The sequence below is a fragment of the Narcine bancroftii genome, chromosome 7, assembly GCF_036971445.1.
Source record: "Narcine bancroftii isolate sNarBan1 chromosome 7, sNarBan1.hap1, whole genome shotgun sequence".
NCBI classification, from domain to species: domain Eukaryota; kingdom Metazoa; phylum Chordata; class Chondrichthyes; order Torpediniformes; family Narcinidae; genus Narcine; species Narcine bancroftii.
In genome coordinates this window covers 142,259,868-142,285,563 of record NC_091475.1, presented here as the reverse complement: position 1 = coordinate 142,285,563, position 25,696 = coordinate 142,259,868, and the positions used below count along the sequence as shown (strand labels likewise).

General features: G+C 42.1%; 1 protein-coding gene and 1 long non-coding RNA gene across 2 annotated transcripts in view; both read right to left on the bottom strand.

Annotated features, from left to right (window-relative positions):
* The window catches only part of LOC138739179 (uncharacterized), a 448,454-nt gene that overhangs the window by 99,160 nt on the left and 323,598 nt on the right, over positions 1 to 25,696 (bottom strand). The window lies entirely within an intron of this gene.
* Positions 1 to 25,696, bottom strand: part of LOC138739939 (uncharacterized) — a 109,412-nt gene that overhangs the window by 27,918 nt on the left and 55,798 nt on the right. The gene's annotated exons all lie outside the window — the stretch shown is intronic.

Here is a 25,696-nt window from a genome sequence, read left to right as displayed (position 1 = left end):
TACCACTTTTTATATATAACTTATTTTTTTGTGATTTCCTGTCATAATTTAAGCCTACTAATATATTGCTCACAAAGCAATCTGCTTTGGTCAGTTGAAGCACGCCTGGGCATGCACTCAGTGCAGGTGCTATGAAAATGTTGTCTTAGGCCTGCATATGCTTAGTCAGGATAGATGCAGACAGGCTATAAAAGCAGCTCACAAATACAGATACTGTGCATTGTGTTGATATAGATTGAACACGTGGATGCACATGTTCTTCAGGCTATAGCATAGTGAATGTACTTAGCAATGGTATATATCATTTTCAGCAAAATTGGACTTCTTCCCTGCTGATCCTTATGCCATCAGTGATGAACAAGCGGTATCAGGGCAACTGGAATCCATCAATGCTGGCCAACTATTATTGGACACTGACAGGAGAGGCATCATATGTTGAGTACCAATGAAAATCTTTGGCAAAATATTTTTAGGTCAGTTGAACTAACACAACATGTCAGCATCATTAAGTGACTAAACATGCTAAATTCAATAAAAAATAATTTAATGCTTCCCCGGCTTCCTAAGTGAATCAAAACATCTGAAACGATCTTTGTGTTCAGCTTTAAGTTGTCTCTCATAATCCTCATTTTTTTTCAGCAAGCAATCCTTGTAAAAAAAAAATGCTGTCCAGTGTTATATTGTCCTTTTTTTTTAACTTCAATCCCCTTTTTTGACTGTTACTGCCAGATTATCAACAAGAGGAAACAACTTAACTCAAGACTTCCAGACTCCCATGTTTCAATCAAATCTTCTTCTGTGAATGTAGTAAAAAACATGAAATGCTGGAGGAACTCAGCCAGTCTTTTCAGCATCAAACAAATATATATTGCCAATATTTTGGGCCTGAGCCCTTCTTCAAGGAAAAATCAGAAAAGGCAGAAGCCCAGATATATCAGGAAGCCTCAGAATTCAGACCAACAAAAGGTGTTAATTGGATGTGATAAGGGACTAGGTAGAATTTATCATGTCTGCGCAAAAGGGGATGGGCAATGAGGGAATTGTGAGAGATGGGAAAATTGATCTAAAATTATGAACATGGAAGAAACTAAAGTTCATCAGTAAAATTGCTGTAACCAGTTCAAACAGGATAAGCTTGGGGCTTAGGATGCAGGAAAGCAGAGTCAGCACGATTAACATAAGAATCTTCTAGTCTTTGTGACAAGACCATAGGACTAAGATAAGGAATGGTAAGGTACAATAGAATGTAGGAAGTTGAGGTAGTCTGGATCAGATAAGGGTCTCCTAGCCCTGGACAGAAGTACCAAGTCATACATTTCTAATTAGCTAACCATACACAGATTTATACATATGAAATTAGCCAACCCTAGATAGAATGAGTCAACTCTGCATATCAAGAGACTGTAGCCCAGAGAATCAGGAAGGTGTGAATAAGGACAATGACATGATGGGGCACCCACAGGATACCCCCTGGTCCTCCAAGTGTACTGAAACTGCACGTAGGCAGGAAGGATTGCCTATGCCAAACCCATCCAGGGGGCAGAAGAATGTAAGGGGGAGGGCACTCTGATACTGAAATTGACTGTATAAAAGTTGGGTGAGCCCCAGTGTATGTGTGTATTCCCAGGGTAAGGGGAAGCACCCAACTTTGCATTGTTGTAGTAATAAATGTTCTTTGTTCTCAATTTTTGTCTCGAGCAATTTCTTTAAAGGTACTTTAATTTCTAACAAATGGGGGCTCGTCCGGGATCACACTCCCTCCACTGACAGAGTGCCCCGACGACGAGAGTAGGTGCACCCCGGCTGATTCAGCTGGACTCACGGGCGACGGGTGGCTGGTCAGTGGAAGAAGCGAGTGATATCCGAGAAGAGGCATTGAGAACAAACGGCGGAAGGACACGCGCTAGAGCAGTACTGCCAGAACTCGGTAAGAGTATTTTACTTGTTCCTAAGCATGGGAATAGCGGGCAGTAGAGATGAGAGTCCTGACACAGGACGTGACCACCAGATAGCTACGTACAGCCCGCTTGGGTTGATGTTATCTGAGTGGGGCACAGGAAAGACCCGCGGTAAAGACAAACTGACGATGGTCAGGTATTGTTGTAATGAATGGGTTAAATACCCGGTTAAAGGGAGCTCCGTGTACTGGCCAAAATTCGGATCCGAGGATGAATGGATGTGTAAATCTTTGAACCTATGGCTCTATCAAAACCAGAAAGACAATGTTGAGAGCAGGGAATATGCAGCCTGCTGGCTCAAGGGATCCATTGAACAGCTGGTTTTGAATGAGAAAGAATCCAGGGATAAGAGAGAGGAGGAACCTTTTGTCCCTGAATCACAGGGTTGGGATGTGTTACATTCCCTCCCTCCACCCTATGTTCCTCCTATGCCAGCTCCTATCTTTCCTTCCCCTCCTATGACCTACCCTTCTGCACCTTCCCCACCTCCCCCACCACTAGAGAAGAGAGAAGAGAGCAGGAGTGGTATGATAACTTGCTCACAAAGCACTCGATTACCACCTCTGTTGGCAGGAGAGAGAGGTAACTTTAATTCAGAACAGCGTGAGACTCTTCAGGAAGAAAGGGCAGAACCCTTTGATTCATTTCCCAGGGAGCAGGAACCCAGACCTAATGAGCCAGAAACCAATTGGATGAGACCACTGCGGGAAGTTCCCATGGGAGAGGGTCTCGGTTTCGTAAATGTGCCCCTGACCAGTACTGAAGTGTGTAACTTTAAGAAAGAACTGACCTCCCTGATAGAAGATCCCCAGGGATGTGCCGAACAGTTAGACCAATTTTTGGGACCAAATATATATACAATATGGGGGTCTCGACATAGAATCCCCAGCAGGGGAACAATTGGTACTAACAGGTTTTGTTACCAACTCAGCCCCAGACATTAGGAGAAAATTGCAAAAGACAGAAAATTGGCATGAGCAGGGAATAACCCAGCTTCTACAGATCACACAAAAAGCATTTGTCCAGACATCTGAGGATAAGCAGAAAGCAAAGGCTAACATTTTGATGCAAGCAGTTAAAGGAATAGTAGATGAGTAACATGAAAAAAGGCAGGGACTGTGTGCCAGCTCCTGAATGTTGGGAGAAGTGCAGGGAGTGGGAGAGTAGAGACCAGAGATAATTTCATAAATCATGACTTCCCACTTCAGTCACTGACCAATATTGATTAAAATTCATGCTAAAAATTAAATGTCATAAAGGATCATTTTTCAATACTGTAGAATTAGCGAATTTAACTACCAGTTAATTCCAATTTATGAAATAAATTGTATTTAAATGTGATTTTGCACAGGGAGTACCTGAGAGTTGAGTGATGTTATAACATTTGCAGGGAGAAATGTTTGCGCAAATAGGGTGAGTTCTATACATCTTAACTTTAAGTGTATGTGAGATAAAGAAAGGATCTGATGTGTAAAGTGGCTGGATCAGCCAGTTGAAGGGGGAGTGTGCATGTCCCTTTAAGTGCACTGTGGCACTTGAAATTGAGGCTTCAGGCTCTTGTCTTGCAGTTAGAGGTATGGAGCCCTATCAACACATTTAATACATTTCTTCTACACATTCAGCAGTCAAGGTCCGTGAGTTTAAAGATCACCCACCTCTGGAGAATAAAGATACCTCTGGGGATTCCTATGGGGATTCCTATAAGTTTAATCATTTCTCTGGTGCATTTTCCTCTGGAGTGAAATTAATGCCTCAGCACAATTTCTCTGTATTGCCGCTGTTATTTAATTCATGATAACTTTCCCCCATTCATCAGGTTTATATTTAAATCCGGTAGTGCGGAAGTTACATTGTAAATGATCACGGAGGTAAACCCTGCGCGAGTTGATTCAGCTTAATGGAGAAATAAACCTGCGAACTGGTCTATGGTGGTGTGTGAGTACTGCAATAGGTGGAATATGATTTAAATTGGTGGCATCGTTCAGAACAATTGGGCGCATAGGAATAATAATATCATTAAGAACTCACAGATCTTGTACCAGATGCTATTCAGTACATCTTGACTTAAGGACTGGAGAAATTGGCATGTTAGAATGAGATTGGCATGGCACCAATATTTCTTGATTCAATAATGACTCCACAAGCTCCAGGATTCATGCAGCAGAACTTTTAAGTGGAATATAATAGAAACTAGCCTGTACTTAAATGATTGTGTGTGCAATCTTCATAAGAACATCTTTTAACTTTTTTTGGTGCCTGTTTTACAGACTGTTTTAAATAAGGCCAGCTCCTGTGAGCTGTGGCACAAGGCATTTTACTTAAGGCAGAACTAAAGGTTGAATATGTTTCAAGTTCTCTTGCAGGGGCTCTTGTGCTGCAATGTCTGTTATGTACCCACTCTAACAAATTGGAGGGTTGTGCCCCATACAGACAAGCAGCTCCAACTGCATTTTAATAAGGTCTAACATATTCAAAACCCATGCAAATATGGTTTGTGTTTCATTTTACAATTTTTAGACTAACACAAAGGAAAGTCAGATTGTTATTCATTTTATTAAAATCTAGTGATTGGTTATATGTAAAAGCATGGCAAGAGGATCAACTAAAACCTGCCTGGGATGGTCCCTTCTGTGTACTTTTAATTACAGACACCGCAGTAAGAACAAGAGAGAAAGGCTGGACCCACATTCAAAGAATTAAACCAGCTTCTGAACCACAACATCACGACACACAGATTCAAATGAGCTTTACATTTTTTGTGGTTTATTCAGTTATTGTTGTATTTTATTGCTGTTTTCAATGAGCTTTACATTTATTGTGGTTTATTCAGTTATTGTTGTATTTTATTGCTGTTTTCAATGAGCTTTACATTTTTGTGGTTTATTCAGTTATTGTTGTATTTTATTGCTGTTTTCAATGAGCTTTACATTTATTGTGGTTTATTCAGCTATTGTTGTATTTTATTGCTGTTTTCAATGAGCTTTACATTTATTGTTGTTTATTCAGTTATTGTTATATTTTATTGTTGCTTTCAATGGGTTTTACTTTCATTGTTGTTTTACTCATTTTTTGGAATATTGTTCGTTAATGTTTTAAGTCCCCCTGGAATAGGGGCAGCAGAGGTTACAATTGTGCTCCTTTAGAATGTAGACAGGGCATAGATTTAATGTATAGTCATAGTGGGATATGGGTTAACAAGGGATTCCAATACGGACCAGGGGAACTGAACAGCTTTAGTGGAGTACATCTAATTTGTATCTTAGCCTACACAGGTATTAAAGACAGGAGTTTTGAAGCGATAGCACAAAGGACATGGTGGGACAAAGACAGACAGAATGGTAGTCAGGATTGTACATGTAACAGAGAGAGAGAGAGTTAATACATATGCTAATGTACACAGACAGGCTGCAACTCACAAGTTCAATGATACATATGCTAATGTTAGCAGACAAGCTGCAACACACAGTTAAATCACAAGAAACAACCCCCCCCAGCTTGGTCTCTTTTCATCACCCCGTGAAGGGGAGCACCAGTTTCCAACAACCGTGAGCTGCTTGACACTTTAATATCAGGCTCCAAACAGCCTTCGGAGATCGGTGGCCCTAGGGTTCGGGGCTGAAGAGGACATCATATACTAACCACAATTCAACGGAACCGCCTGACTACTTGTTCGCTGCTGAAGGCAGCGTTTCTCAGAGACTGCTACTTGTTCGCTGCTGAAGGCAGCGTCTCTCACAGACTTCGTCAGGACAATGCTTACAAAAGTCGGGTGGTTAAAAGACACTGCTTCAATGTTTCAACGTGAATCTGCCCATGCCCATGTTCAGACGTGGCAACTTCGGACTGATGTGGGATGGACTAGACTCTTTACTGAGAACTGGAGCCTGATACTCGCAACCCTAATAAGCAGCTGGACTCGCTACTCTGACCTTCATGGTGCTCCCCTACCTAAAGACTTTACACAGGTGTTACATTTCGGTTATTGACCAGCTGGGTAAAACAACACCTTACACTTGAAAGATCAGTATTACTGATCTAAACGAAAAGTGAGGAAAGGGGGGAGGGGGGGGATCAGTCACACTGACACTAGTAGCCAAAGATCAGTAACACTGATCATGGTGAAAGATCAGTATTACTGATCTAAAAGAAAAGTGAGGATTGTGAGAGATGGGAAAATTGATCTAAAATTATGAACATGGAAGAAACTAAAGTTCATCAGTAAAATGGCTGTAACCAGTTCAAACAGGATAAGCTTGGGGCTTAGGATGCAGGAAAGCAGAGTCAGCACGATTAACATAAGAATCTTCTAGTCTTTGTGACAAGACCATAGGACTAAGATAAGGAATGGTAAGGTACAATAGAATGTAGGAAGTTGAGGTAGTCTGGATCAGATAAGGATCTCCTAGCCCTGGACAGAAGTACCAAGTCATACATTTCTAATTAGCTAACCATACACAGATTTATACATATGAAATTAGCCAACCCTAGATAGAATGAGTCAACTCTGCATATCAAGAGACTGTAGCCCAGAGAATCAGGAAGGTGTGAATAAGGACAATGACATGATGGGGCACCCACAGGATACCCCCTGGTCCTCCAAGTGTACTGAAACTGCACGTAGGCAGGAAGGATTGCCTATGCCAAACCCATCCAGGGGGCAGAAGAATGTAAGGGGGAGGGCACTCTGATACTGAAATTGACTGTATAAAAGTTGGGTGAGCCCCAGTGTATGTGTGTATTCCCAGGGTAAGGGGAAGCACCCAACTTTGCATTGTTGTAGTAATAAATGTTCTTTGTTCTCAATTTTTGTCTCGAGCAATTTCTTTAAAGGTACTTTAATTTCTAACAGAATCAAGGGGGTGGGGGTGGGGGGTGGAATTAACAGAAGCCAGAAAAGTCAATATTAATGGCATCCGGTTGGAGAGTGCCCAGTCGGAAGATGAGGTGTTGTTCCTCCATTTTACGATGGTCTCAGTCTAGCAGTACATGAGACCATGGACAGACATGTTAACAAGGGAATGGGATGGAAAATTGAAATGTGTGGCCACTGGGAGATCTACGCTATTGTGGCTGATAGCGCCGAGGTGCTCAATAAAGCAATGCTCCAGTCTGCATTCAGTCTATCTGATATTGAGGAGACCACAGCAGGAGAACGCTATGCAGTAAATAACTCCTTGCAGATTCACGAGTGAAGTGTTGCTTCCCTTGGAAGGACTGTTTGGAGCCTCGAATAGTACTGAGGGAGGAGGTGTGGGTGCAAATGGAGCATCTCCTGCACCTTCGACTCATGCCCTTAGCTCACCTCCTTATATCCAGTTGGTAGATCCATTTTCCAAGCATTAATTTTTTTAAGTTACAGAATATTCTGTAAGTGCAGAATATTCTCATGCTTTTATTGCCAGATTTTTCTGGCTTTTGACTTCAGCAGCTCAGGTCCCCAACAAACTTGCGAGTAATTAATTATTGTTATAAGAACTGATGATCCAAATCCAGTAATGAGCCTGTTATCCATTCCTGATTTCCCATGTTGTTCCATTTCAAAATGAATCAGATCCACTGGGATGACATGGTTTGAGTGCTGTGCATGGATTGACATTACTTCTGTGTTGTGAGCGTTTCATGTGACTGCACATTATTTGCATTGAAACAAGTTCAAAAATCACATCATATGCTCACGATTAGAACTTAGCACATTGTTCGTGCATTTGAAATGACAGATAAACACATTTTCTGATGCTATCTAATGTAAGGTAAAACATCATGAGATGGGAATGTGTAGGGAGTTACCCTGTACAGGGCAGTAACAAGAAGGGGAGGTGTCCTTGTACTCCTGTTAGGTAAAACATCATGAGATGGGAATGTACAGGGCTGTAACAAGATGTAAATGCATCCTTGTACTTACAAGATAAGAGAGACATTGATGGATTGAGAGGCAGGAAGCTAGCAGGGAAAGGATAGCAACAGTTTTAGTCATTGGACAAGTAATGATATGATGATGTTCTAAGCATGTATCCAAGGGTATAAAAAAATCACCATTTTGCTGATAACGGCAGAATGCATTCTCCGACTAATCTGGTTGGTCGCAAGTGTTACAATCCGGTAATAAAGAACAAAGAACCCTGATTTCGACTCAGCCTGGTGTTTGTCTCACTCATTCATGAACAAAGCAGACCTAACAATTTGGTGACCCCGACGTGATGGGTGAGTGAACACTGGACGACGGTTTCTGTTTTTTCTGACAATCATCTCAGCCGGCTGATAAAAAGGTCCAGAGAAGCCTGTTTTAACAAAATTCTCTTTTTTTTTTAAATCTTTATGATTGTCAGTAAGAACTGGAGATCGGACAAATTAGACGACCACAATTGAAGGTCGCATGCCAGGATTGTAACACGTAAGTGATTACAGACAAGATAAAAGTCCTTAAGGTGTTTGAATGACATTTATTAAGTGCTTCGCAAGAAACTACTAGAGTTTAAAAGTCTTTATTGTGTCGTTGCAAAGTCCAATAGAGTGAGAAGGTGGTCTATAAACAATTGAGGACCTGAGTTTTCTGCCCTAAACTGGTTATTAAGAGGAGAAATCTCCCACGTGAAGGTTGGGCTTTGAAAGAAAACAAAGGTTCAGGCTTATTGGCCTCAATTGTATCTGAGAGACTGACTTATAAATGTCCGGTAGGTATGATAATGTCTGTACACTTGAGAAGTTAAGAATTTATTTCCCCAATTCGCCGTGGTGGAATACCACAGCAGACACTAGAGGCCTTGAGACAACAAAAAAAGTACTCAGGGACGCCTGCCTGGTGAACAAGAACGACGACAGAAGGCTGCGACAGCTGTGTCCGGATCAGGTAGGAGATATTAATGAAAAAGTTGACAAACTCCTAAGAGACACCCAGTTTATTCGAAATACTTTTGATAAGTTAAATGAGGGTATTCCCAACATCACCAAGGAGATAAAGTTACGTAAATTCATAGATTGGTACAGGGAAACAGGACAAAAGTATAGCCCAAATATTTGGTTTTGTAGTTGTAATTTAACTTTCAGACCCCTTTGGGAAAACAGAGAGTGGAAAACGAGCAATCAGAGTATACAGGACAGTCTGAAGTCAATTGGAGGACAAGACTTAGAGACTGTTCCTTTAAAAGATATTAGTCATCCAGCTTGCAAGGAGACATTTTTAAAAGCAATTTTCGTTGACATAGATCCCCTAAACGGACAAAAACCTAAATTAAAACAGGCATTAGAAAGCGGTCCCGCAGCTATGGCTGTACAGTTGCCTGCTAAGACTTTTGACCAAGTTATTAAGGAAATTAATCAGGAATTAGAGGAGCGAAATACCAGTAATGCGGCATTGGAAAAACAAAAAATGCTCCGAAAATGTGTAGACCGCTGGAGGAAGAGGGGTTGGTTACCCGGGGGCACTGAGATGTTCCTGACAGGTGAGGAAAAAAAAAATTTTAAAACGTAGAGGCTTAGATAAGCTGGAAGAAACAAAACACAGAAGGGAAAGGAAAAGTGCCTGTTTCCAGTTTCCAGCCACGAAGTGTCCGGGTTTGCTCTCTCCCTCCCCTCTCTCTCTTCTCTCCCCCTCTCTCTCTTCTCCCCCCCCCTCCTCTCTCACCCACTCCCCCTCCCAATCCCAATCTGTGGCGGTGCTGCCCTGAAATCCCCAGGTTGGGCAGGGCAGAGAAATACAATTTGGTTTTAATTTTGTGCCCACAATTCCAGCTCCGCATCAAATGGGATCCTGTTTTATCCTCTCTCCCTCCCTCTTTCCCGCACCCCCACCATTGCGGGATCAGGGCAGACATTGTGGGCTGACGTGTAGCTCACTCGAGGTGGGAGGGAAGGAAGGAGTGATAGTTCCCAGTGGTGGGAGACCCAATCTGATCCAGACCAGTGATCACAGGATGAGAACCTTTTAAAACCTTTGAAACGAAAGTGTTAATCTGAAGACTTTTCTCCCAGTGGGGCCAGTGCAAGGCATTTTCTCTCTATCTCTTGTGCTCTGTGTATCTGCCTCTCTATCTCTTTCTCTCGCTATGCTCTCTCTCTCTCTCTCTCTCTCTCTCTCTCTCTCTGGCACCCCAGATGGGATACTGGAGTCACGTCCCTTATATCCAGATATTGAGACACTGGGGTGTGACAAGAACCACGGGAATAGGGACACATCAGACGAGGTACAGGCCCCTTTAATAAAAATAGAAGGGGGAGTAATAGATGTAGAGACCCCTCTGGAGTCCAAGAAAATAGAAAAGGAGTTAGAGATACAGAAATGGAACATGAAAAAGGTTCAGGATAACATTAAAAACTTAAACAGAGATATTAATGTGCTGGGGCAGATCAGTGAGGATCAAAAAGATTTAATGGTAGGTGTATTGAAGGAAGTGGAAAAGATAACTACAACACTGTCAGGAGAAATTAAAGCTGAAGGAATGGTAATAGGAGTAAAGGACGAAAAGTGTAGTACAGATGAGGAAACGAGATACGATCCACCATGGGAGGAAAGTAAAAGGAAAAGACTCGGGAGGGAGAAAAATAGACATGCCTACCTGGACATAGTTAGAACAAAAGAGAAAGATGTGAAACAACTAAACTATGGCCGAAAAGATTATCTTAGAGATGAACGTGACCAATATACCTTTGACCCTGAGACATTGGAAGCTGATAGGGACAGTGACAGTGACGAAGAAGAGTCAGAACAAGGTGGGATAAATAAATGCATGCCAAGAGTAAAGAAGGAGCAGAAATCCCCAAAATTGAGATATCAATGCCCATTACTGATCACGGGACGGGGAACTCAAAAATATGTACCCTGGTCACGAATGGACTTAGAGAGTTTAATGAAAAAACTACCTCCGTTGAGTAATGGGGCTAGTCCATGGATTTCTTGTTTTGAGCGAGAAACCTGCCAAGAACAATTAGCACTCGCAGATGTCAGAACTATCATGATAAAATTAAAGGCAGAAGGGGCCCTGAAGCAAATAGAGAAAATTGTAAGAAGCAGTAAATTGGGGGATGAAATAGAATTTAACCCACTTTGGAATAAATTTTGGGAAGCACTTAGAGAAACATTTCCTACACCCTATAGTTTGGATGCCTTGGTAACCCTTCAACTAAAGGAAGGAGAGACTGCACACGAGTATTTCACTCGAGCATGGGACTTATGGGAAACAGGGACTGGAGAAAGACTTGACCACAGCCCCTTAGGAAGGGCTCACTTTCGTAATGGGATAATAAACGGACTACCTGCTACGGTTCAAGCAAAATTAAGGGACATTGTGGGAGTAGAGACAATGTCAGAGGATTTGTGGAAAAGACACCTGACACATGCAATCAAACGACATCGTCAATCAGAGCATGCTAAGTCAGAAAGTGCGTCCCAGAAGGAGGTGGACAAGACAACCGATAAATTGGTGAGAGCCATAGAACATATAGGGGTTAAATTAGCGGCCCAACAGATAGTCCCACAGGTCATGGGGCCAGTGATAAATCCGGGACCCCAAGTAAGAAATGGTTGGGAAAGACAGCTAGGTACAATGTATAGAGGGGAACATGCAGTATGCTGGTACTGCCAAAATCCTGGACACTACCAGCGGAACTGTCCGGAGGCTGGGAGAGCAAGGGGAAAAAGATTACCCTCTATGAGAGGCTATCGGGGAAGAGGAGGAAACTTAAGAGGACAAGCAAGGGGTAGGGGTGGACACATTGATGGGCCCCAGAGAATCGGGGGGTGGCAGAGTGATCAACAAGTCCAGGCACCTCAGTGTAATGACTATATTGAGGAAGGTGCTGAATTTGATTATTGAAGGTGCCCTGGAGAATCAAAAATCACGCCTCCCTGGGAGCCACCAAAAATTTGGGGGACGGTAAATGGAGAAAAAATTGAATTTATGGTTGACACAGGGGCAGCAGTTACGACAGTGATTAAAAAACCCCCAGGGAGCACATTTTCGGGCAAAACATTATCTACAATAGGATTCTCCGGGATAAGGGAAACACAGCCCTATACAGATAACATCGACATGACATTTGGACGACAAAGGGTTAAAACGCCTGTCCTGGTTGTGCCAAGTTGCCCCATTAATTTATTAGCAAGGGACATTCTTACCAAACTAGGAATAACCATACAATGTTCTGAGAAGGGCCTTCGGTTAACATACCCAGGGGATACAATAAGAAGGGGAGGACAGTTTATAGTAATGACCCCATCTAACGCTTCAGAAGACTCTGTGGAGGTTAGTATTTTCTGGAGTCGGCTACTGTATGATGAACCAGGCCCAGGGCTGATTAAACAGTTTTTTGAGTGGAGGGCCAGTATTCCTCGGTATGGGGATTACCATTATCCACTAGATCCTATGCATGTTACATTAAACTACACCATCCACCCGGACCAGGAATATGAGGAGAGGTGGGACTCTCTAAAAGAAGGGAAGACAGAAACGATACATTGTCCATTTATCTTTGTAGGTAAGGAGGGAATAGCTGCTATGGTTGTCATGACAGAAGAACAAATGGAGTGGTTCTGCTTAGGAGTAGAAAGTGTGCCTCATGTGACCTTGGGTATTGACAAAGATCATCACGCTCGACAGCTGGGTCCGATGGTAAAGGAAGCGATAGGGTGTGAATACAGGCAGACAGAAATCCCGGGATATTCCACCTCGGAGGGAGGAAAATTTGTCAGACTGAATATTGAAGCATGGGACCAGGTAGTGAATGAGAAAGTAGAAAGAGACCGAGCCATAGAAGGAGAAAATATTGATCACAGAGACTCAGACAAATATCTTTCTAATCTGAGTCCACATATATGGACAACGGGGCCCTATGATGTGGGAGTAATAAAAGGAGAGGTATTTCTAGAATTGGCCAACCCCGGGCAGAAACCAATATGGAGAAAACAATACCGCTTGTCGCCCAGTCAGGAGGAGGGTATTAAAGGAACGATAGAAGGGTTAATGGAGTCAGGGGTTTTAAGGGCGGCACCTGACAGTATGTGGAACACGCCCATCATGCCTGTTCCCAAACAGGGTAGAAAAGACTGGAGGATGGTACACGACCTCCGGGAGATTAACTTGGCTACCAAGACTATCGGGAGACCAGTCCCAGACCCATATGTAGCACTTAGGGCTCTGAGTCCGGAGCACGAATACTATACTGTCATTGATCTGGCAAACGCATTCTTCTGCTTGGAATTAGCTGAGGAATGCCAAGACTGGTTCACTTTCACTTACCAAGCACATTGGTACACATACACTAGATTACCTCAGGGTTATAAGACAGTCCAGGACTGTTCAATCAGGCCCTTAGCGAAATCCTAATGAAATTAAAGCTCCCGGAAGATGTTACACTGATTCAGTATGTAGACGACCTACTATTAGCAGGGAAAACGCCACATGGGTGCCTGACAGGGCAGCCAAACAGGTTACTGGTTATCATGAACATATACAGGGGATGATTTTGAGGTCCCATAACAAAAACAATGAATCTGAAACTAAGGAGACTTGTAGCAGATTGAATGACTACACAGATGAGTTTTGTGGAGGAAGAGTGCTGTACAACTGGCTCCCCGCTAACTGGGATGGTCGGTGTGCTCTAGTAACCCTTAATGCGCCAGTGCTGATTGTCAAAAGGCAGGAGGGAGACGAGGATTCCCTAGAATTGCGCCACACAGAGAGTTGGCTGTGGAGAAAAAGGAGGAGTGTTGGACTCTTGGGGCCGGGAGGAAGGAACCCTGATGGGGTATGGATTGATGCCATTGGCCAAGCCCGGAATATTCCGGACGAATTTAAATTAGCCGATGAGATTGCAGCTGGGTTTGAAAGTTTTCCTGTTTTTAGTGCAATTTTTCCCATCACTGTAAATAAAAATGTTAATAGGATCAACCTTATTCACTATAATGTCCAGCGCCTTGCAAATTTGACCAGGGACGTTGTTGAGGCAATACATCAACAACTGTCAGAAACTTCCCTTATGACACTTCAGAATAGGATAGCGATTGATATGGTCCTGGCAGAGAAAGGTGGAGTGTGTGCTATGTTTGGAGATCTATGCTGCACTTCTATCTCTAATAACACAGGGCCAGATGGATCACTCACTAAGGGGTTAACGAAACTTAGGGCATTGGCGAAAGAATTAAAAGCCCAGTCTGGAGTCTCCAATCCTGTTTTATTCTGGTTACAGGGAGTGTTTGGGAGATGGAGCACATTGTTAGGACAACTTTTGCTGGGTTTGTTCATTTCTGTATCAATTTTTATCACTTGTGGCTGTTGTTGTATTCCATGCATTCGAACGCTGGTCACGAGGACCATAGAGAAAGCCTTTGCTGACCGTGATGAACTGCCTCCGAAATATCAAGCTGTGCAGGCTGTGGAGCAAGACTATCTCACATTACAGGAGACGGAGAAAGTTGCTGAGATCGATCTGGAGTCTGATGGGGAATGTGATGGAAAGGAGGGATTGTGAATTAGATTGTTACACATATAATTTTAACCTTGCTTGTAACCCAAATATTATAACATTGATTGTAACACAAACATTATTAATCAGATTGTAGAACAAGTATTATGAATTAGATTGTAGACCATATGTTAACTTGGGAATTTACTAATGTACGGGGGGTTAGCTAGTTTTTTGCTTGGGGGAAAATGGGATGAAACTTGTAAATGGGCAATGGGATCGGGGTGACGGATGGGGGGTGTACGCAAAGGAGGGTTGGGGGAGCCCTCGCCCACCAGCCGAACTGCCCTGTGAACAGAACCCGTATAGAGCTTGGCAATAATAGGCGAACTAATGTAACGCGGTGGTAGCATAGTCAGGGCGAGATTGTCCTCTAAAGAGGACAAAGGAGGGATTGTAAGGTAAAACATCATGAGATGGGAATGTGTAGGGAGTTACCCTGTACAGGGCAGTAACAAGAAGGGGAGGTGTCCTTGTACTCCTGTTAGGTAAAACATCATGAGATGGGAATGTACAGGGCTGTAACAAGATGTAAATGCATCCTTGTACTTACAAGATAAGAGAGACATTGATGGATTGAGAGGCAGGAAGCTAGCAGGGAAAGGATAGCAACAGTTTTAGTCATTGGACAAGTAATGATATGATGATGTTCTAAGCATGTATCCAAGGGTATAAAAAAATCACCATTTTGCTGATAACGGCAGAATGCATTCTCCGACTAACCTGGTTGGTCGCAAGTGTTACAATCCGGTAATAAAGAACAAAGAACCCTGATTTCGACTCAGCCTGGTGTTTGTCTCACTCATTCATGAACAAAGCAGACCTAACACTAATTACAAATATTACAAGTCCAGACAGGGCAGTTGACGGTTAAAATACGGTTGCATTGTCATCCATGCTACACAGAAAGTATTTTGCCCTTATATTAAGTATGCAAAAAATGTGGCTTCCCTTCTATCACCACTCTGCCCTTATCTGCATCTCATCCATGTCATACTCATTTGTCCTGGTCCCCTCTGTCCCTAGATGCAACAAAAACAGGAAATCCCCTCCAACATTTCCGTCACCTGCAACATGATCCCCACCACCAGACACATTTTCTCCTCTCCTCCTTCTAAGACTCTTTCATCCTTTCACATTAATCGTCCTCTTGGGATCTTCCTTTGTGACTGCAGGAAATGCCGCACTTGCAGCCACATCTCATGTCTCACTACCATTTGGGGCCCAAAGCATTTCTTCAAAGTGAAGCAACACCTTACTTGTAAATCTGCAGGAGTCATCTACTGAGTCCAATGCTCCCATTGTGGCCTTCTCTACATCAGAGAGAATGAACACAGACTGGGAGATGGCTTCGCTGAGGAAATTTACTCAGTCCAAATCGATGAGAGGCATCCCCCCATGGCCAACCATTTCAATTCTGCACCCCACTCCTCTGCTGACATGTCAGTCCATGGCCTCCTGCACTGCTAAAACAAATACCTAATATTCTCTGTGGGCACTTTACAAATGAAGGCATTAATATCAACTTCTCCTGCTTCTGGTAGACCGCTCTCCATTCTCCCCTCCTCCCTATTCCTCAGTCTCATTTTCTAACACTCTCCACCCCTTTCGCTCTCCATTCACAGATCCAACTCCCCCCTCCCCTGTTTGCTGTTGTATCCTCCCTCTTTTATCCACCTATAGCCTCTTGCCAGTGGGAATGTGCTCCTCCCCACCCCCAACCATTTTATTCAGGTGCCTGTCTACATTTTGCTCATACCTTGATGAAGGGCTCAGTCTGAAAATGTTGGTTATATATCTTTATCTTTGCTATCTGAAGTATGTGTTTGAATGGCTGAGTTTCTCCATCATCATGCTTTCACGTACAGCAAATATATAAACTTAGTTTAAAAATCATCTGAATCAAATATGTAGTTTAATTGTTTGCGGAAACTGCCAAAATGTTTAGCTTGGAAGTCAGCCTGAAGAAAACTGAGGTCCTCCATCAGCCAGCTCCCCACCATGACTACCAGCACCCCCACATCTCCATCGGGCACACAAACTCAAAACGGTCAACCAGTTTACCTATCTCGGCTGCACCATTTCATTGGATGCAAGGATCGACAACGAGATAGACAACAGACTCGCCAAGGCAAATAGCGCCTTTGGAAGACTACACAAAAGAGTCTGGAAAAACAACCAACTGAAAAACCTCACAAAGATTAGCATATACAGAGCCGTTGTCATACCCACACTCCTGTTCGGCTCCGAATCATGGGTCCTCTACCGGCATCACCTATGGCTCCTAGAACGTTTCCACCAGCGTTGTCTCCGCTCCATCCTCAACATTAGTTGGAGCGACTTCATCACCAACATCGAAGTACTTGAGATGGCAGAGGCCGACAGCATCAAATCCACGCTGCTGAAGATCCAACTGCGCTGGGTAGGTCACGTCTCCAGAATGGAGGACCATCGCCTTCCCAAGATCGTGTTATATGGTGAGCTCTCCACTGGCCACTGAGACAGAGGTGCACCAAAGAAGAGGTACAACGACTGCCTAAAGAAATCTCTTGGTGCCTGCCACATTGACCATCGTCAGTGGGCTGATATTGCCTCAAACTGTGTATCTTGGCGCCTCACAGTTCGGCGGGCAGCAACCTCCTTTGAAGAAGACCGCAGAGCCCACCTCACTGACAAAAGACAAAGGAGGAAAAACCCAACACCCAACCCCAAACAACCAATTTTCCCTTGCAACCACTGCAACCGTGTCTGCCTGTCCCACATCAGACTTGTCAGCCACAAACGAGCCTGCAGCTGACGTGGACATTACCCCTCCATAAATCTTCGTCCGCAAAGCCAAGCAAAAGAAAGAAAGAAGAAGAATTAAAGTCAAGAGCAAGATCTAAAAATATGACCTCCAAGCATTTCAATCACCTACTTATCATCAATTCGGGATGATAAGAATGTTTGTTATTTTCTTATTGCTTAGACAGATGATAGGTTGTGATAAAATCATGCTTACTTTTTATAGATAGTGAATGTGAACTGATTTATGTCTGGAGAAAGCTTTATTATTCCACAATTGTATTTTGTATTCAAGCAACATAGAACTTCTGAAGAAATACTATTGTCTAATCATAGAACATCAATTATCTCTCAATGTAGCGTCTGAGCTAAATGAATGAACAAATGAGACCAGCAGTTGGTGGACTCGTCAGAACTCGTGAGGTTTATTGAGTCTAGTGTGCTGCTGTTTTAAGGCCTTCTAAGCTCCTGTCCTCCACGTGCCAGAATCCGCATCAGCGTGACCCTAACGTGCTGCCCACATGTGTTGTGCATGTCCAAATCCTCTGCCGGAAAAGATGAAACATGCAGTGCCATCTTTGATGCGGCTGCTTTGCTGATGCGCACACAACATATGAAGATGTTTTACCTGACCATCAAATATGTGCGCCACCACACTGGGATTTTTTTTTTGTTAATAACAATGTTGTTAATTTGGTGGTTGTGTCAAATAATTTGGTCTTCCCTGTGAATGCAAGTATTATCAATGGACCATCCTGCTTCCTGGCATGTGGCTTATTAGTTACTATGAATGGACTCTAGTCTATAGGTGAGAGATAAATTCTGATGGGAGTTGATTGGAAACATGTGACAAATAATAAAGAAGATTGGTGTATTATTGTCAGTGATAATGTGATGGGCCAAAGGGCTTGATTTCATGCTGAATGCCTCCATGAGCTTTTCCAAATGAACAACCTCCTTTGAAGAAGACCGCAGAGCCCACTTCACTGACAAAAGACAAAGGAGGAAAAACCCAACACCCAACCTCAACCAATCAATTTTCCCCTGCAACCGTGTCTGCCTGTCCCGCATCAGACTTGTCAGCCACAAACGAGCCTGCAGCTGACGTGGACATTACCCCTCCATAAATCTTCGTCCGCGAAGCCAAGCCAAAGAAAAAAATAAGATATGAGTATTAGAGTCTAGCAATTGAATTCCACCAATTTTACTTGTTTATTGTCACAGAAATGTAAAATCTTAGAATGGGCTCATTAATGCAATCGATCTGTCCTTCACACTTGTGCTATCTCTCACTCTGTTTGATCTATACCTTGAACTCAACAATATTTATTTTTATTTTCAAGTTCTTTCCAATTTGTTTCCTACACCCTCATATAGATATTTGAATTCTAAACCATATCAATTATTTGATTTTACTTTAATGTCACTTTTAATTCTTAATTATGTAACTTCCCTTCGTCTAATAGATTGTAATTACTACTTTGTAAATTCAAAGTATTCATTTGCTGTCTTCATCATCCCTTGTAACCTTTAATAAAGTAAAATGTTTGAGGGATTCACACAAGTATAATTAGGATGGCCATTCCAAAGAAAGACATAGTTAATAGGTTATCATATATTACCCTAAACAATTGATCAAAATCCATCACAAATGGAGGCATCAGGTCGACAAACTACATTGTAAGCAGTGTTTCAAAGAGGGGAGGGGGTGTTGAGGGCTAGGGAAACTTTTGTAAGGCTTAGGAGTGAGTTGCCTATTACCAAGGAAACCTATGGAGGAAGTTATAAAATAAGATGGAGGAAAAGGAATCCAAAGATAAGATCATTTGCAAAGAAAGGGTGAGGGAAGCCATGATATGATTTAAAATGGTCAACATTTTTAAATGTGTATATTACTTAATACATAATTTGAGGGGGAAAACTGGAGCTGGTGACTAGAGATCACATTCGGTGATGCAGAAAATAACAATGTAAGTAAACACCAGACAATGGGTGAACAGTATATTGACTGAATATTTTGACCCATGGATGCTTCCTGACTGGTTGAGTTCCACCAGCATCTTATGATTTGTAATGGGTGTGTAGGCTTTGTTGATATGTCCAAGTTTGAAAACCAGAATGTGGGAGGGAATAAAAGGATAAATTAAGCTGTTTTCCAGAATTGTGGCACCCATTCTCAAGATGAAGGAGAGGACGGGGAGGGGAAACCACATAGGAAAAAGCAAAATCTGACCTTCCATTGACTAGAAACATGAACTCTATTTCCCCAGAAATTATGCCTGACTTGCAGATAATATCCAACATATTTTGGGAAGCACAGTTAGTGTTGTAATTATCACAATTACAGAGCCAGCTATCTGGGTTTGAATCCAACACAATCTGTAAGGAGTTAGTATGTTCTCCATGTGACTGCATGGGTATCCTCCAGGTGCATTGTTTTCCGCGAACCCTTCAAAAGCATTCAGGCAATGCAGGTTAAATGAAGTATTGGGTGCAATGGGCTCATGGGCCGGAATATGTCTAAACATATTTTTTTTTTGGCTGCCATGTATGATTGAAATAAGGAAAGCATTCTTTTGATAATTGCAAACTTTTGAGATTCTTCAACTCAAGGAGCAGTGGATGCACAATTGTTGAGTATATTCAAGGTTAAATTAGGAATATTTGGAGGACTGAGGAATTTGAATGATATTGGAAATGTGTTGGAAATTGAACTTGAGGCACAGTATCATTTACATACATCAGCAAAACCAAGGAGATGATTGTGGACTTTAGGAGGAAGTCGGGAACATGAGCCAGTCCTCATTGAAGGCTCAATAGTGGAGGAGGTCAAGAATTTTAAATTCCTAAGAGACAATGAGGATCTGCCCTGGAGCCTCCATGTTGATGCAATCTGTTACAAACCGAGCGTAATGGGCAATGAACCAGACAGTGTTTAATTTTAGAACACTAATTTTATTTCTAACTCTTTAACTATAGTCTTAACTCTTAAACTATCTTTAAGACTAACTAAATCTATTCCAAGCAATTAATGTTGAACTGATGGGAAGACTGGAGTTGTGGCTTCCACAGACTCATGAATCCTTTTTGTGTTGCCGTTGAAGAAATGTCCACTCACACAAGCTGTGGTCATAACACTCCTGGTACTTTTGTAGGCAGGATTCAAATTGGGAGGCCTCCACAAAGTTTCAAAGACCCTGCCACCAGTCTCTCCAAGTAACTTAACTGTAAGTCACACTTAAAATAAAGCAGTCTCTCCAAGTAACCTTTACTGTTAGTCACAATTAAAATGAGACACTTTGCTCCCCAAAAGACCCTCCTGACACAGGTCAACCCATCGAAAAGGCCCATTCATTCACAGAGCATGCTTGCTCTGAATTCCACTAAATGGCTGGTCACAAGAGCTGCTTTCAAAAGCTGCTTTCCCTTCAGCCGTCTCCCTTTGCAAAATAATCAAATGTATCAAATGCTGGAACAGACTGCGATAAACCATCCCTCAGTTCTTCCAATGCATCAAATTATCACTGGGCTGACTTGTGTTGTGCTTCTGTGAAAGGTTAGCTGTGACCATTCAGTCCCCCCTTTCTATACTATCCCTTACAGTGATCATCCCATTTAACTAAAATGGGCATTTGTAATAAATCACACACAAATCTCACCAGCAGCTTTACTTTGTGAGGTGTCTGAGGAGATTTGGTATGTTGCCAAAGACTCTCTTAAACTTTTACAGGTTGAGAGCATTCTGGCTGGCTGCATCATTGACTGATATGGAGATGCCAACTCTCAGAGAAAGAATAAATTAAAGAGGTTTATTCTTTATCACAGGCACCAGTCTTCACTCCATTGAGGACATGAGACGGTGTCTTATAAAAGGCAACCTCTATCCTAAAAGACCCTCACCACTCAGGCCATGCCCTCTTCACTCTGCTATCATTTGGAAAGAAAAGTAGAGGAGCTCAAGATGAGTACAAAGACAGCTTCTTCCCCACTGCCATCAGATTCCTGAATAATCAATGAACCAAAGACACTGCCTTATTTTTTGTGCACCATTTTTTTTTATATATATACTAATATTGTTAGTTACAGTATGGTTCTGCTGCAAAATACAAACTTTCATGACTTGTTCATGACAAATTCTGATTCTGAGCTGGGTGGATGTGTTGTAACATCTATTCTTGATTCTAATTCTTAATTTCTTATGTACATCAGCTAGAAGAGATTCAAAATCAGTCTATCACTTTGAAAAGACATGATTGAAAGGTATTAGCACAACTTGAGCTGAGTTAGATATGGAGCAAGGTTCTGAACGGATATATTCTTTGCAGTTATCTGCTTCAGTGTCAGAACGATGAGGAATGAGATAAAGATGATGGCCAGAGGTAAGAGTTTGTGATAGTGGAACTCTATGGCTGTGAGGCATGTATTTATTTTTTGTTTTAAACCAACACTGATGCATTTCAAATGAGTGATTTTTACCTTTCAGCACTTTGGATTTTGTTTTCCCTTCTCCACACACTTCTTTTATTCTACCTGATCATTTATCAGATTGCCTCTTTCCAAAGTTTTAGCTTAAGATTAATGTCTCTACTTCTATGAGGATTTATCTTTCCAGTTTAGTTGATCTGATTTTATTTTTTCACATAGAATATTGCCTCTGAATCATCTGCTTTCATCCTTGCCTTTCCAAATGTCATTACACACCTAATTATCTTATAGTTTCACCAGCAATAGTTGGAAAATATCAAGCATTCGTGCCAGCAAAGATGTATGAGCCAGCTTTCACTGGAGAATTTAAGTGGCATTTAATCCATTCCCTGGGAATTTGTGAAAGTCAAGGTGACTGCAATTGAGACAAAACTCGCATTGACAAGCAAAGGATGGTGCTAATTGCAGCAGTAGAAATGAGCAGCCATGATGATATCACATTCCAGTGAAGAAGATAACAGAGGAAAAGAGCAGAGCTGGTCAGAAACCAATCAAAATTCAATTGAAACCGACAGACATGAAATCGTAACCTGTCACAATAATTACTTTTTAAAGGTTGCATGCAACTGAAAAGCACAAATGTAATAGTCAATTAATGATTTATAGATTAATCAAATAATTCAATCAAGTTTAAATATAAATAAAGAGAAGGAAGCAGTACCATTCTAAATACAATGAAACCCATGATGAAGAATCACTTGTCGTGGTCACATACTTAACCTCATCAGGATTGGTGGCAGTCGCTGCTCATGACATAAGCAATTTGATGTGAGGAAGTAATAACACAGATGTGCGAGTGTGTTAACAGTCAGTGCACGGGTGATGAATCTCAGACGTAGGGGGAGAGTGAGAGCGTCAGGATCACCTGTGTGGCATTGAGCCAATAAGAAGGCCAGAGGAGTTTGACAGGGTGGTGTTTGGGGAGTTGAAGAATACAGTGTTGTGTCTAGAGAACAATGAAGAAAATCATCTTCAGGGTGTGCTGAAAGAAATGAATTTTTTTTTGCTTATAAGCTGTGGTAAATCAGTGCCATTTCTAGTTGTGACCCCATGAGTTCACTATCTTCTCATTTAAAATGGAAAGTGATGAGGATAAACCCCTTACAGGAGCAGTTGGGAGGTCAAACTGGAGATTTCCCCCCTCCACGACCATTTTTATTAATAATGCACCAGCATGGTTAACAATCCTCAAAGCGCGCTTTACTGCCTTTAGTGTGACAAGTCAGAAGACAAAGAAAGGCTTACCATCCACAGACCAATGACATTGTTGAGCATTTCCAGTGACAAATGAAGGGAGTATTAAGAGTAGGTGGTGATGCATCTATGTGGAGTGAACATTTGCCCATGGTTCTCCTTGGAGTGCATACCGCTATTAAGTCAAATCTTGGATGCTCAGCAGTAGAGCTAGTACATGGCACTACGTTAACCTTTCCAGGTGATTTTGTGAATCCAAGTCCAAACACAACATTCTATATTGATCGTCTTCTGGAAAACATGAGATTACTCCAACCTACTCCTGTGAGGCATGATTTACAATGCTGTACTTGTGTGTTCTTTTGGCAGGATGCTGTTTGCAAACCACTTCAGCCTGTTTGTGGTTATCTTTTTCAGGTCTTACGACGCCATTCACAGACTTTAGTGATCAACAGGAATAGAAAAGCTGACACCAGCAACAGGTTGAAGCCAACGAATATCAACGCTCCTGTTCTGCCAGAATCAGAGGACCCTTGTCAACTGGACCATGCATTGCCTGTATCATATGAGGTCATGCATGCATGCTAAGCGCCAGTATATGAGTGAGGGATCTCAGATGCAGGAGGAGGAGTGTAAAGCATCAAGATCACCCGTGTGGCAGTGAGCCAGTGAGAAGGTCAGAGCGGTTTGGCTGGGTGGTGTTTGGGTAGTTCAAGAAACCAATGTTGTGTCTAGTGAATAACAAGGGAAGTCAACTTCATAGTGTGCTGTAAGAAACTAATGAGTCCATTCTTTATTTGTTTGTAAGCTGTGATAAATCAGTTCAGTTAAACACTCGAGTTGGATCCTATAATTCCTAACTATAACTTAATCAAACATGTCAGGTGGCCCATTTGGAGCAAAACTCAAAATGAACATGAATTGGTGTGCTTGACATTCAACTTTCGTAAGTTTGGTCATTTAACTTCATCATTGTATTGTGGTGTAAATTTTCTACAGTTTATGATGTGCAACTCTATAAGGTGAAACAAATTTTCCTCTCCATCAATACTTTCACAGCATTCATGAAGCCATGTACAGAGCCTCCATGACAATAAGTAGTCTTGACAAGGGTGTATCATATGAGCAAGGGGCTCATATGAGCAATGTTTGAGCAATGTTACTTCTCATAAACAATGAAATACATTTACCCGGATGATTTCTGAGTCCACGTATACTACTGAAAAAAGTCAGACATGCTGGACAAGAGCATGGGTAAATAAGACTCATGGTTGGTGTATCTTGATCAATTTTCCATGATATATTGCTGAGAATATAACTGACAGAACATGAATTTACCCTCCACCTCTCCAATAAGTTCCCACATTGTCAAAGTTGACAAACTTTTGGATTGTTTTTGAGTGCCTGCAGTAAACAAAAGTAATGTTTAAAGCAATGTAACTTTTTCCCCACAGCCCTGTGTCCATGCTGGCCTGGTGCAGAGCCCAGTGCTGTGAAACTTCAGCTGATTTCTGCTTCACCTTTGAACCACAAGAATCGGTTAGTAAGTTTGGAACCTCTGCCTTTGGATTCACAGGTGCATAAATCCTGAACTTTCTTCGACTTACATTGGAAAATGCTTGCAAGTCAGCATGGAGCTGCCAGCATTTATTAACACAATGGCCTCAACAAATATTATTAAACAAAAAAATTGGATTAATTACATTTGATAAAAATTTAAATTTCACATCTAGACAGCCTGAATTAATTCCATGACTTTTCTCCATACTGATGAGCTTAGAGGCAAAAGTTAAAAATAAACTATGTTTATGTGTATATCCAAATTGGCATGCCACTTACTTTGACATAGCTTAAACCCCATTTCAGTAATCCTGAATTAACCACTGATAAGCCTCTTATCACTAATGCACAAGCTTCTCCACACAAGAAGTAAACCATGCTGTTAACAACACTGATATTCCATGCAAGCACTTTGGATAGATCAATTAATTTTTCTATATATGAATGAAATTCACTGTCAGTTTGCTCACACAACAGCTAAACTTAAAAGAAAACAAGAGGGTTGAGGCTCTTCTATTGAATACCTAGGGCATTTCATATTAACATAGAATTCTTGGGCTTTTTCCACATTGCAGTGTTAAATGAAGTTTGCTGGGAAATTTTCCTGCAAACCCTCCCATGAACCTGCAGTATGAAAAGGAATTTTAGGTAGGTCTGCGGCCTCAGGATTTTTTCCAATTACCCTTTCCCTGCAATGTGAAAAGGCAAATGGCTGAGCAGGGGAAGACTTGTGACATCAGCACTTGCGTCCTGCGTCACATAGGCATTAAAATTAAAAGATACATACCTCTTGACAACGGCGGGCTGCTTCGGCCCATTGTTGCAGCAGCACGATGTGGGATGAATGGCTGTCCTCGTTAATCATATCCCTCACGCAGCTGGATTTCCCAGATCGGTTGCAGCTGCGTGAGGGATTATGGGAAACAAAGTTTGCCATTCATCCCACATTGTGCTGCTGTCGCAATGTGCCGAAGCACAGGGTAGGGCGGGTGGACAGGTGACGTGCAGCCGGGTGGGGGGAGGGAAGGAGCAAGTGGGCAGGAGAGGAATGGTCAGACGGATGAATGGAGGGTGAATTTACTGTCTCTCTCGTGAGGGCATAACACATCATCGGTTTGGGGGCGGGACCCCCCTAAATTTCCAGGGATGGCAAATTCCTGTGAATTTGGACTGCCATATGAAAGGCCTGGGAGTTCTTGAATTCCTGGGAATTTCACCACTCGCCTGTGGTGTGAAAAACACTACTGTGTTTATTTTTC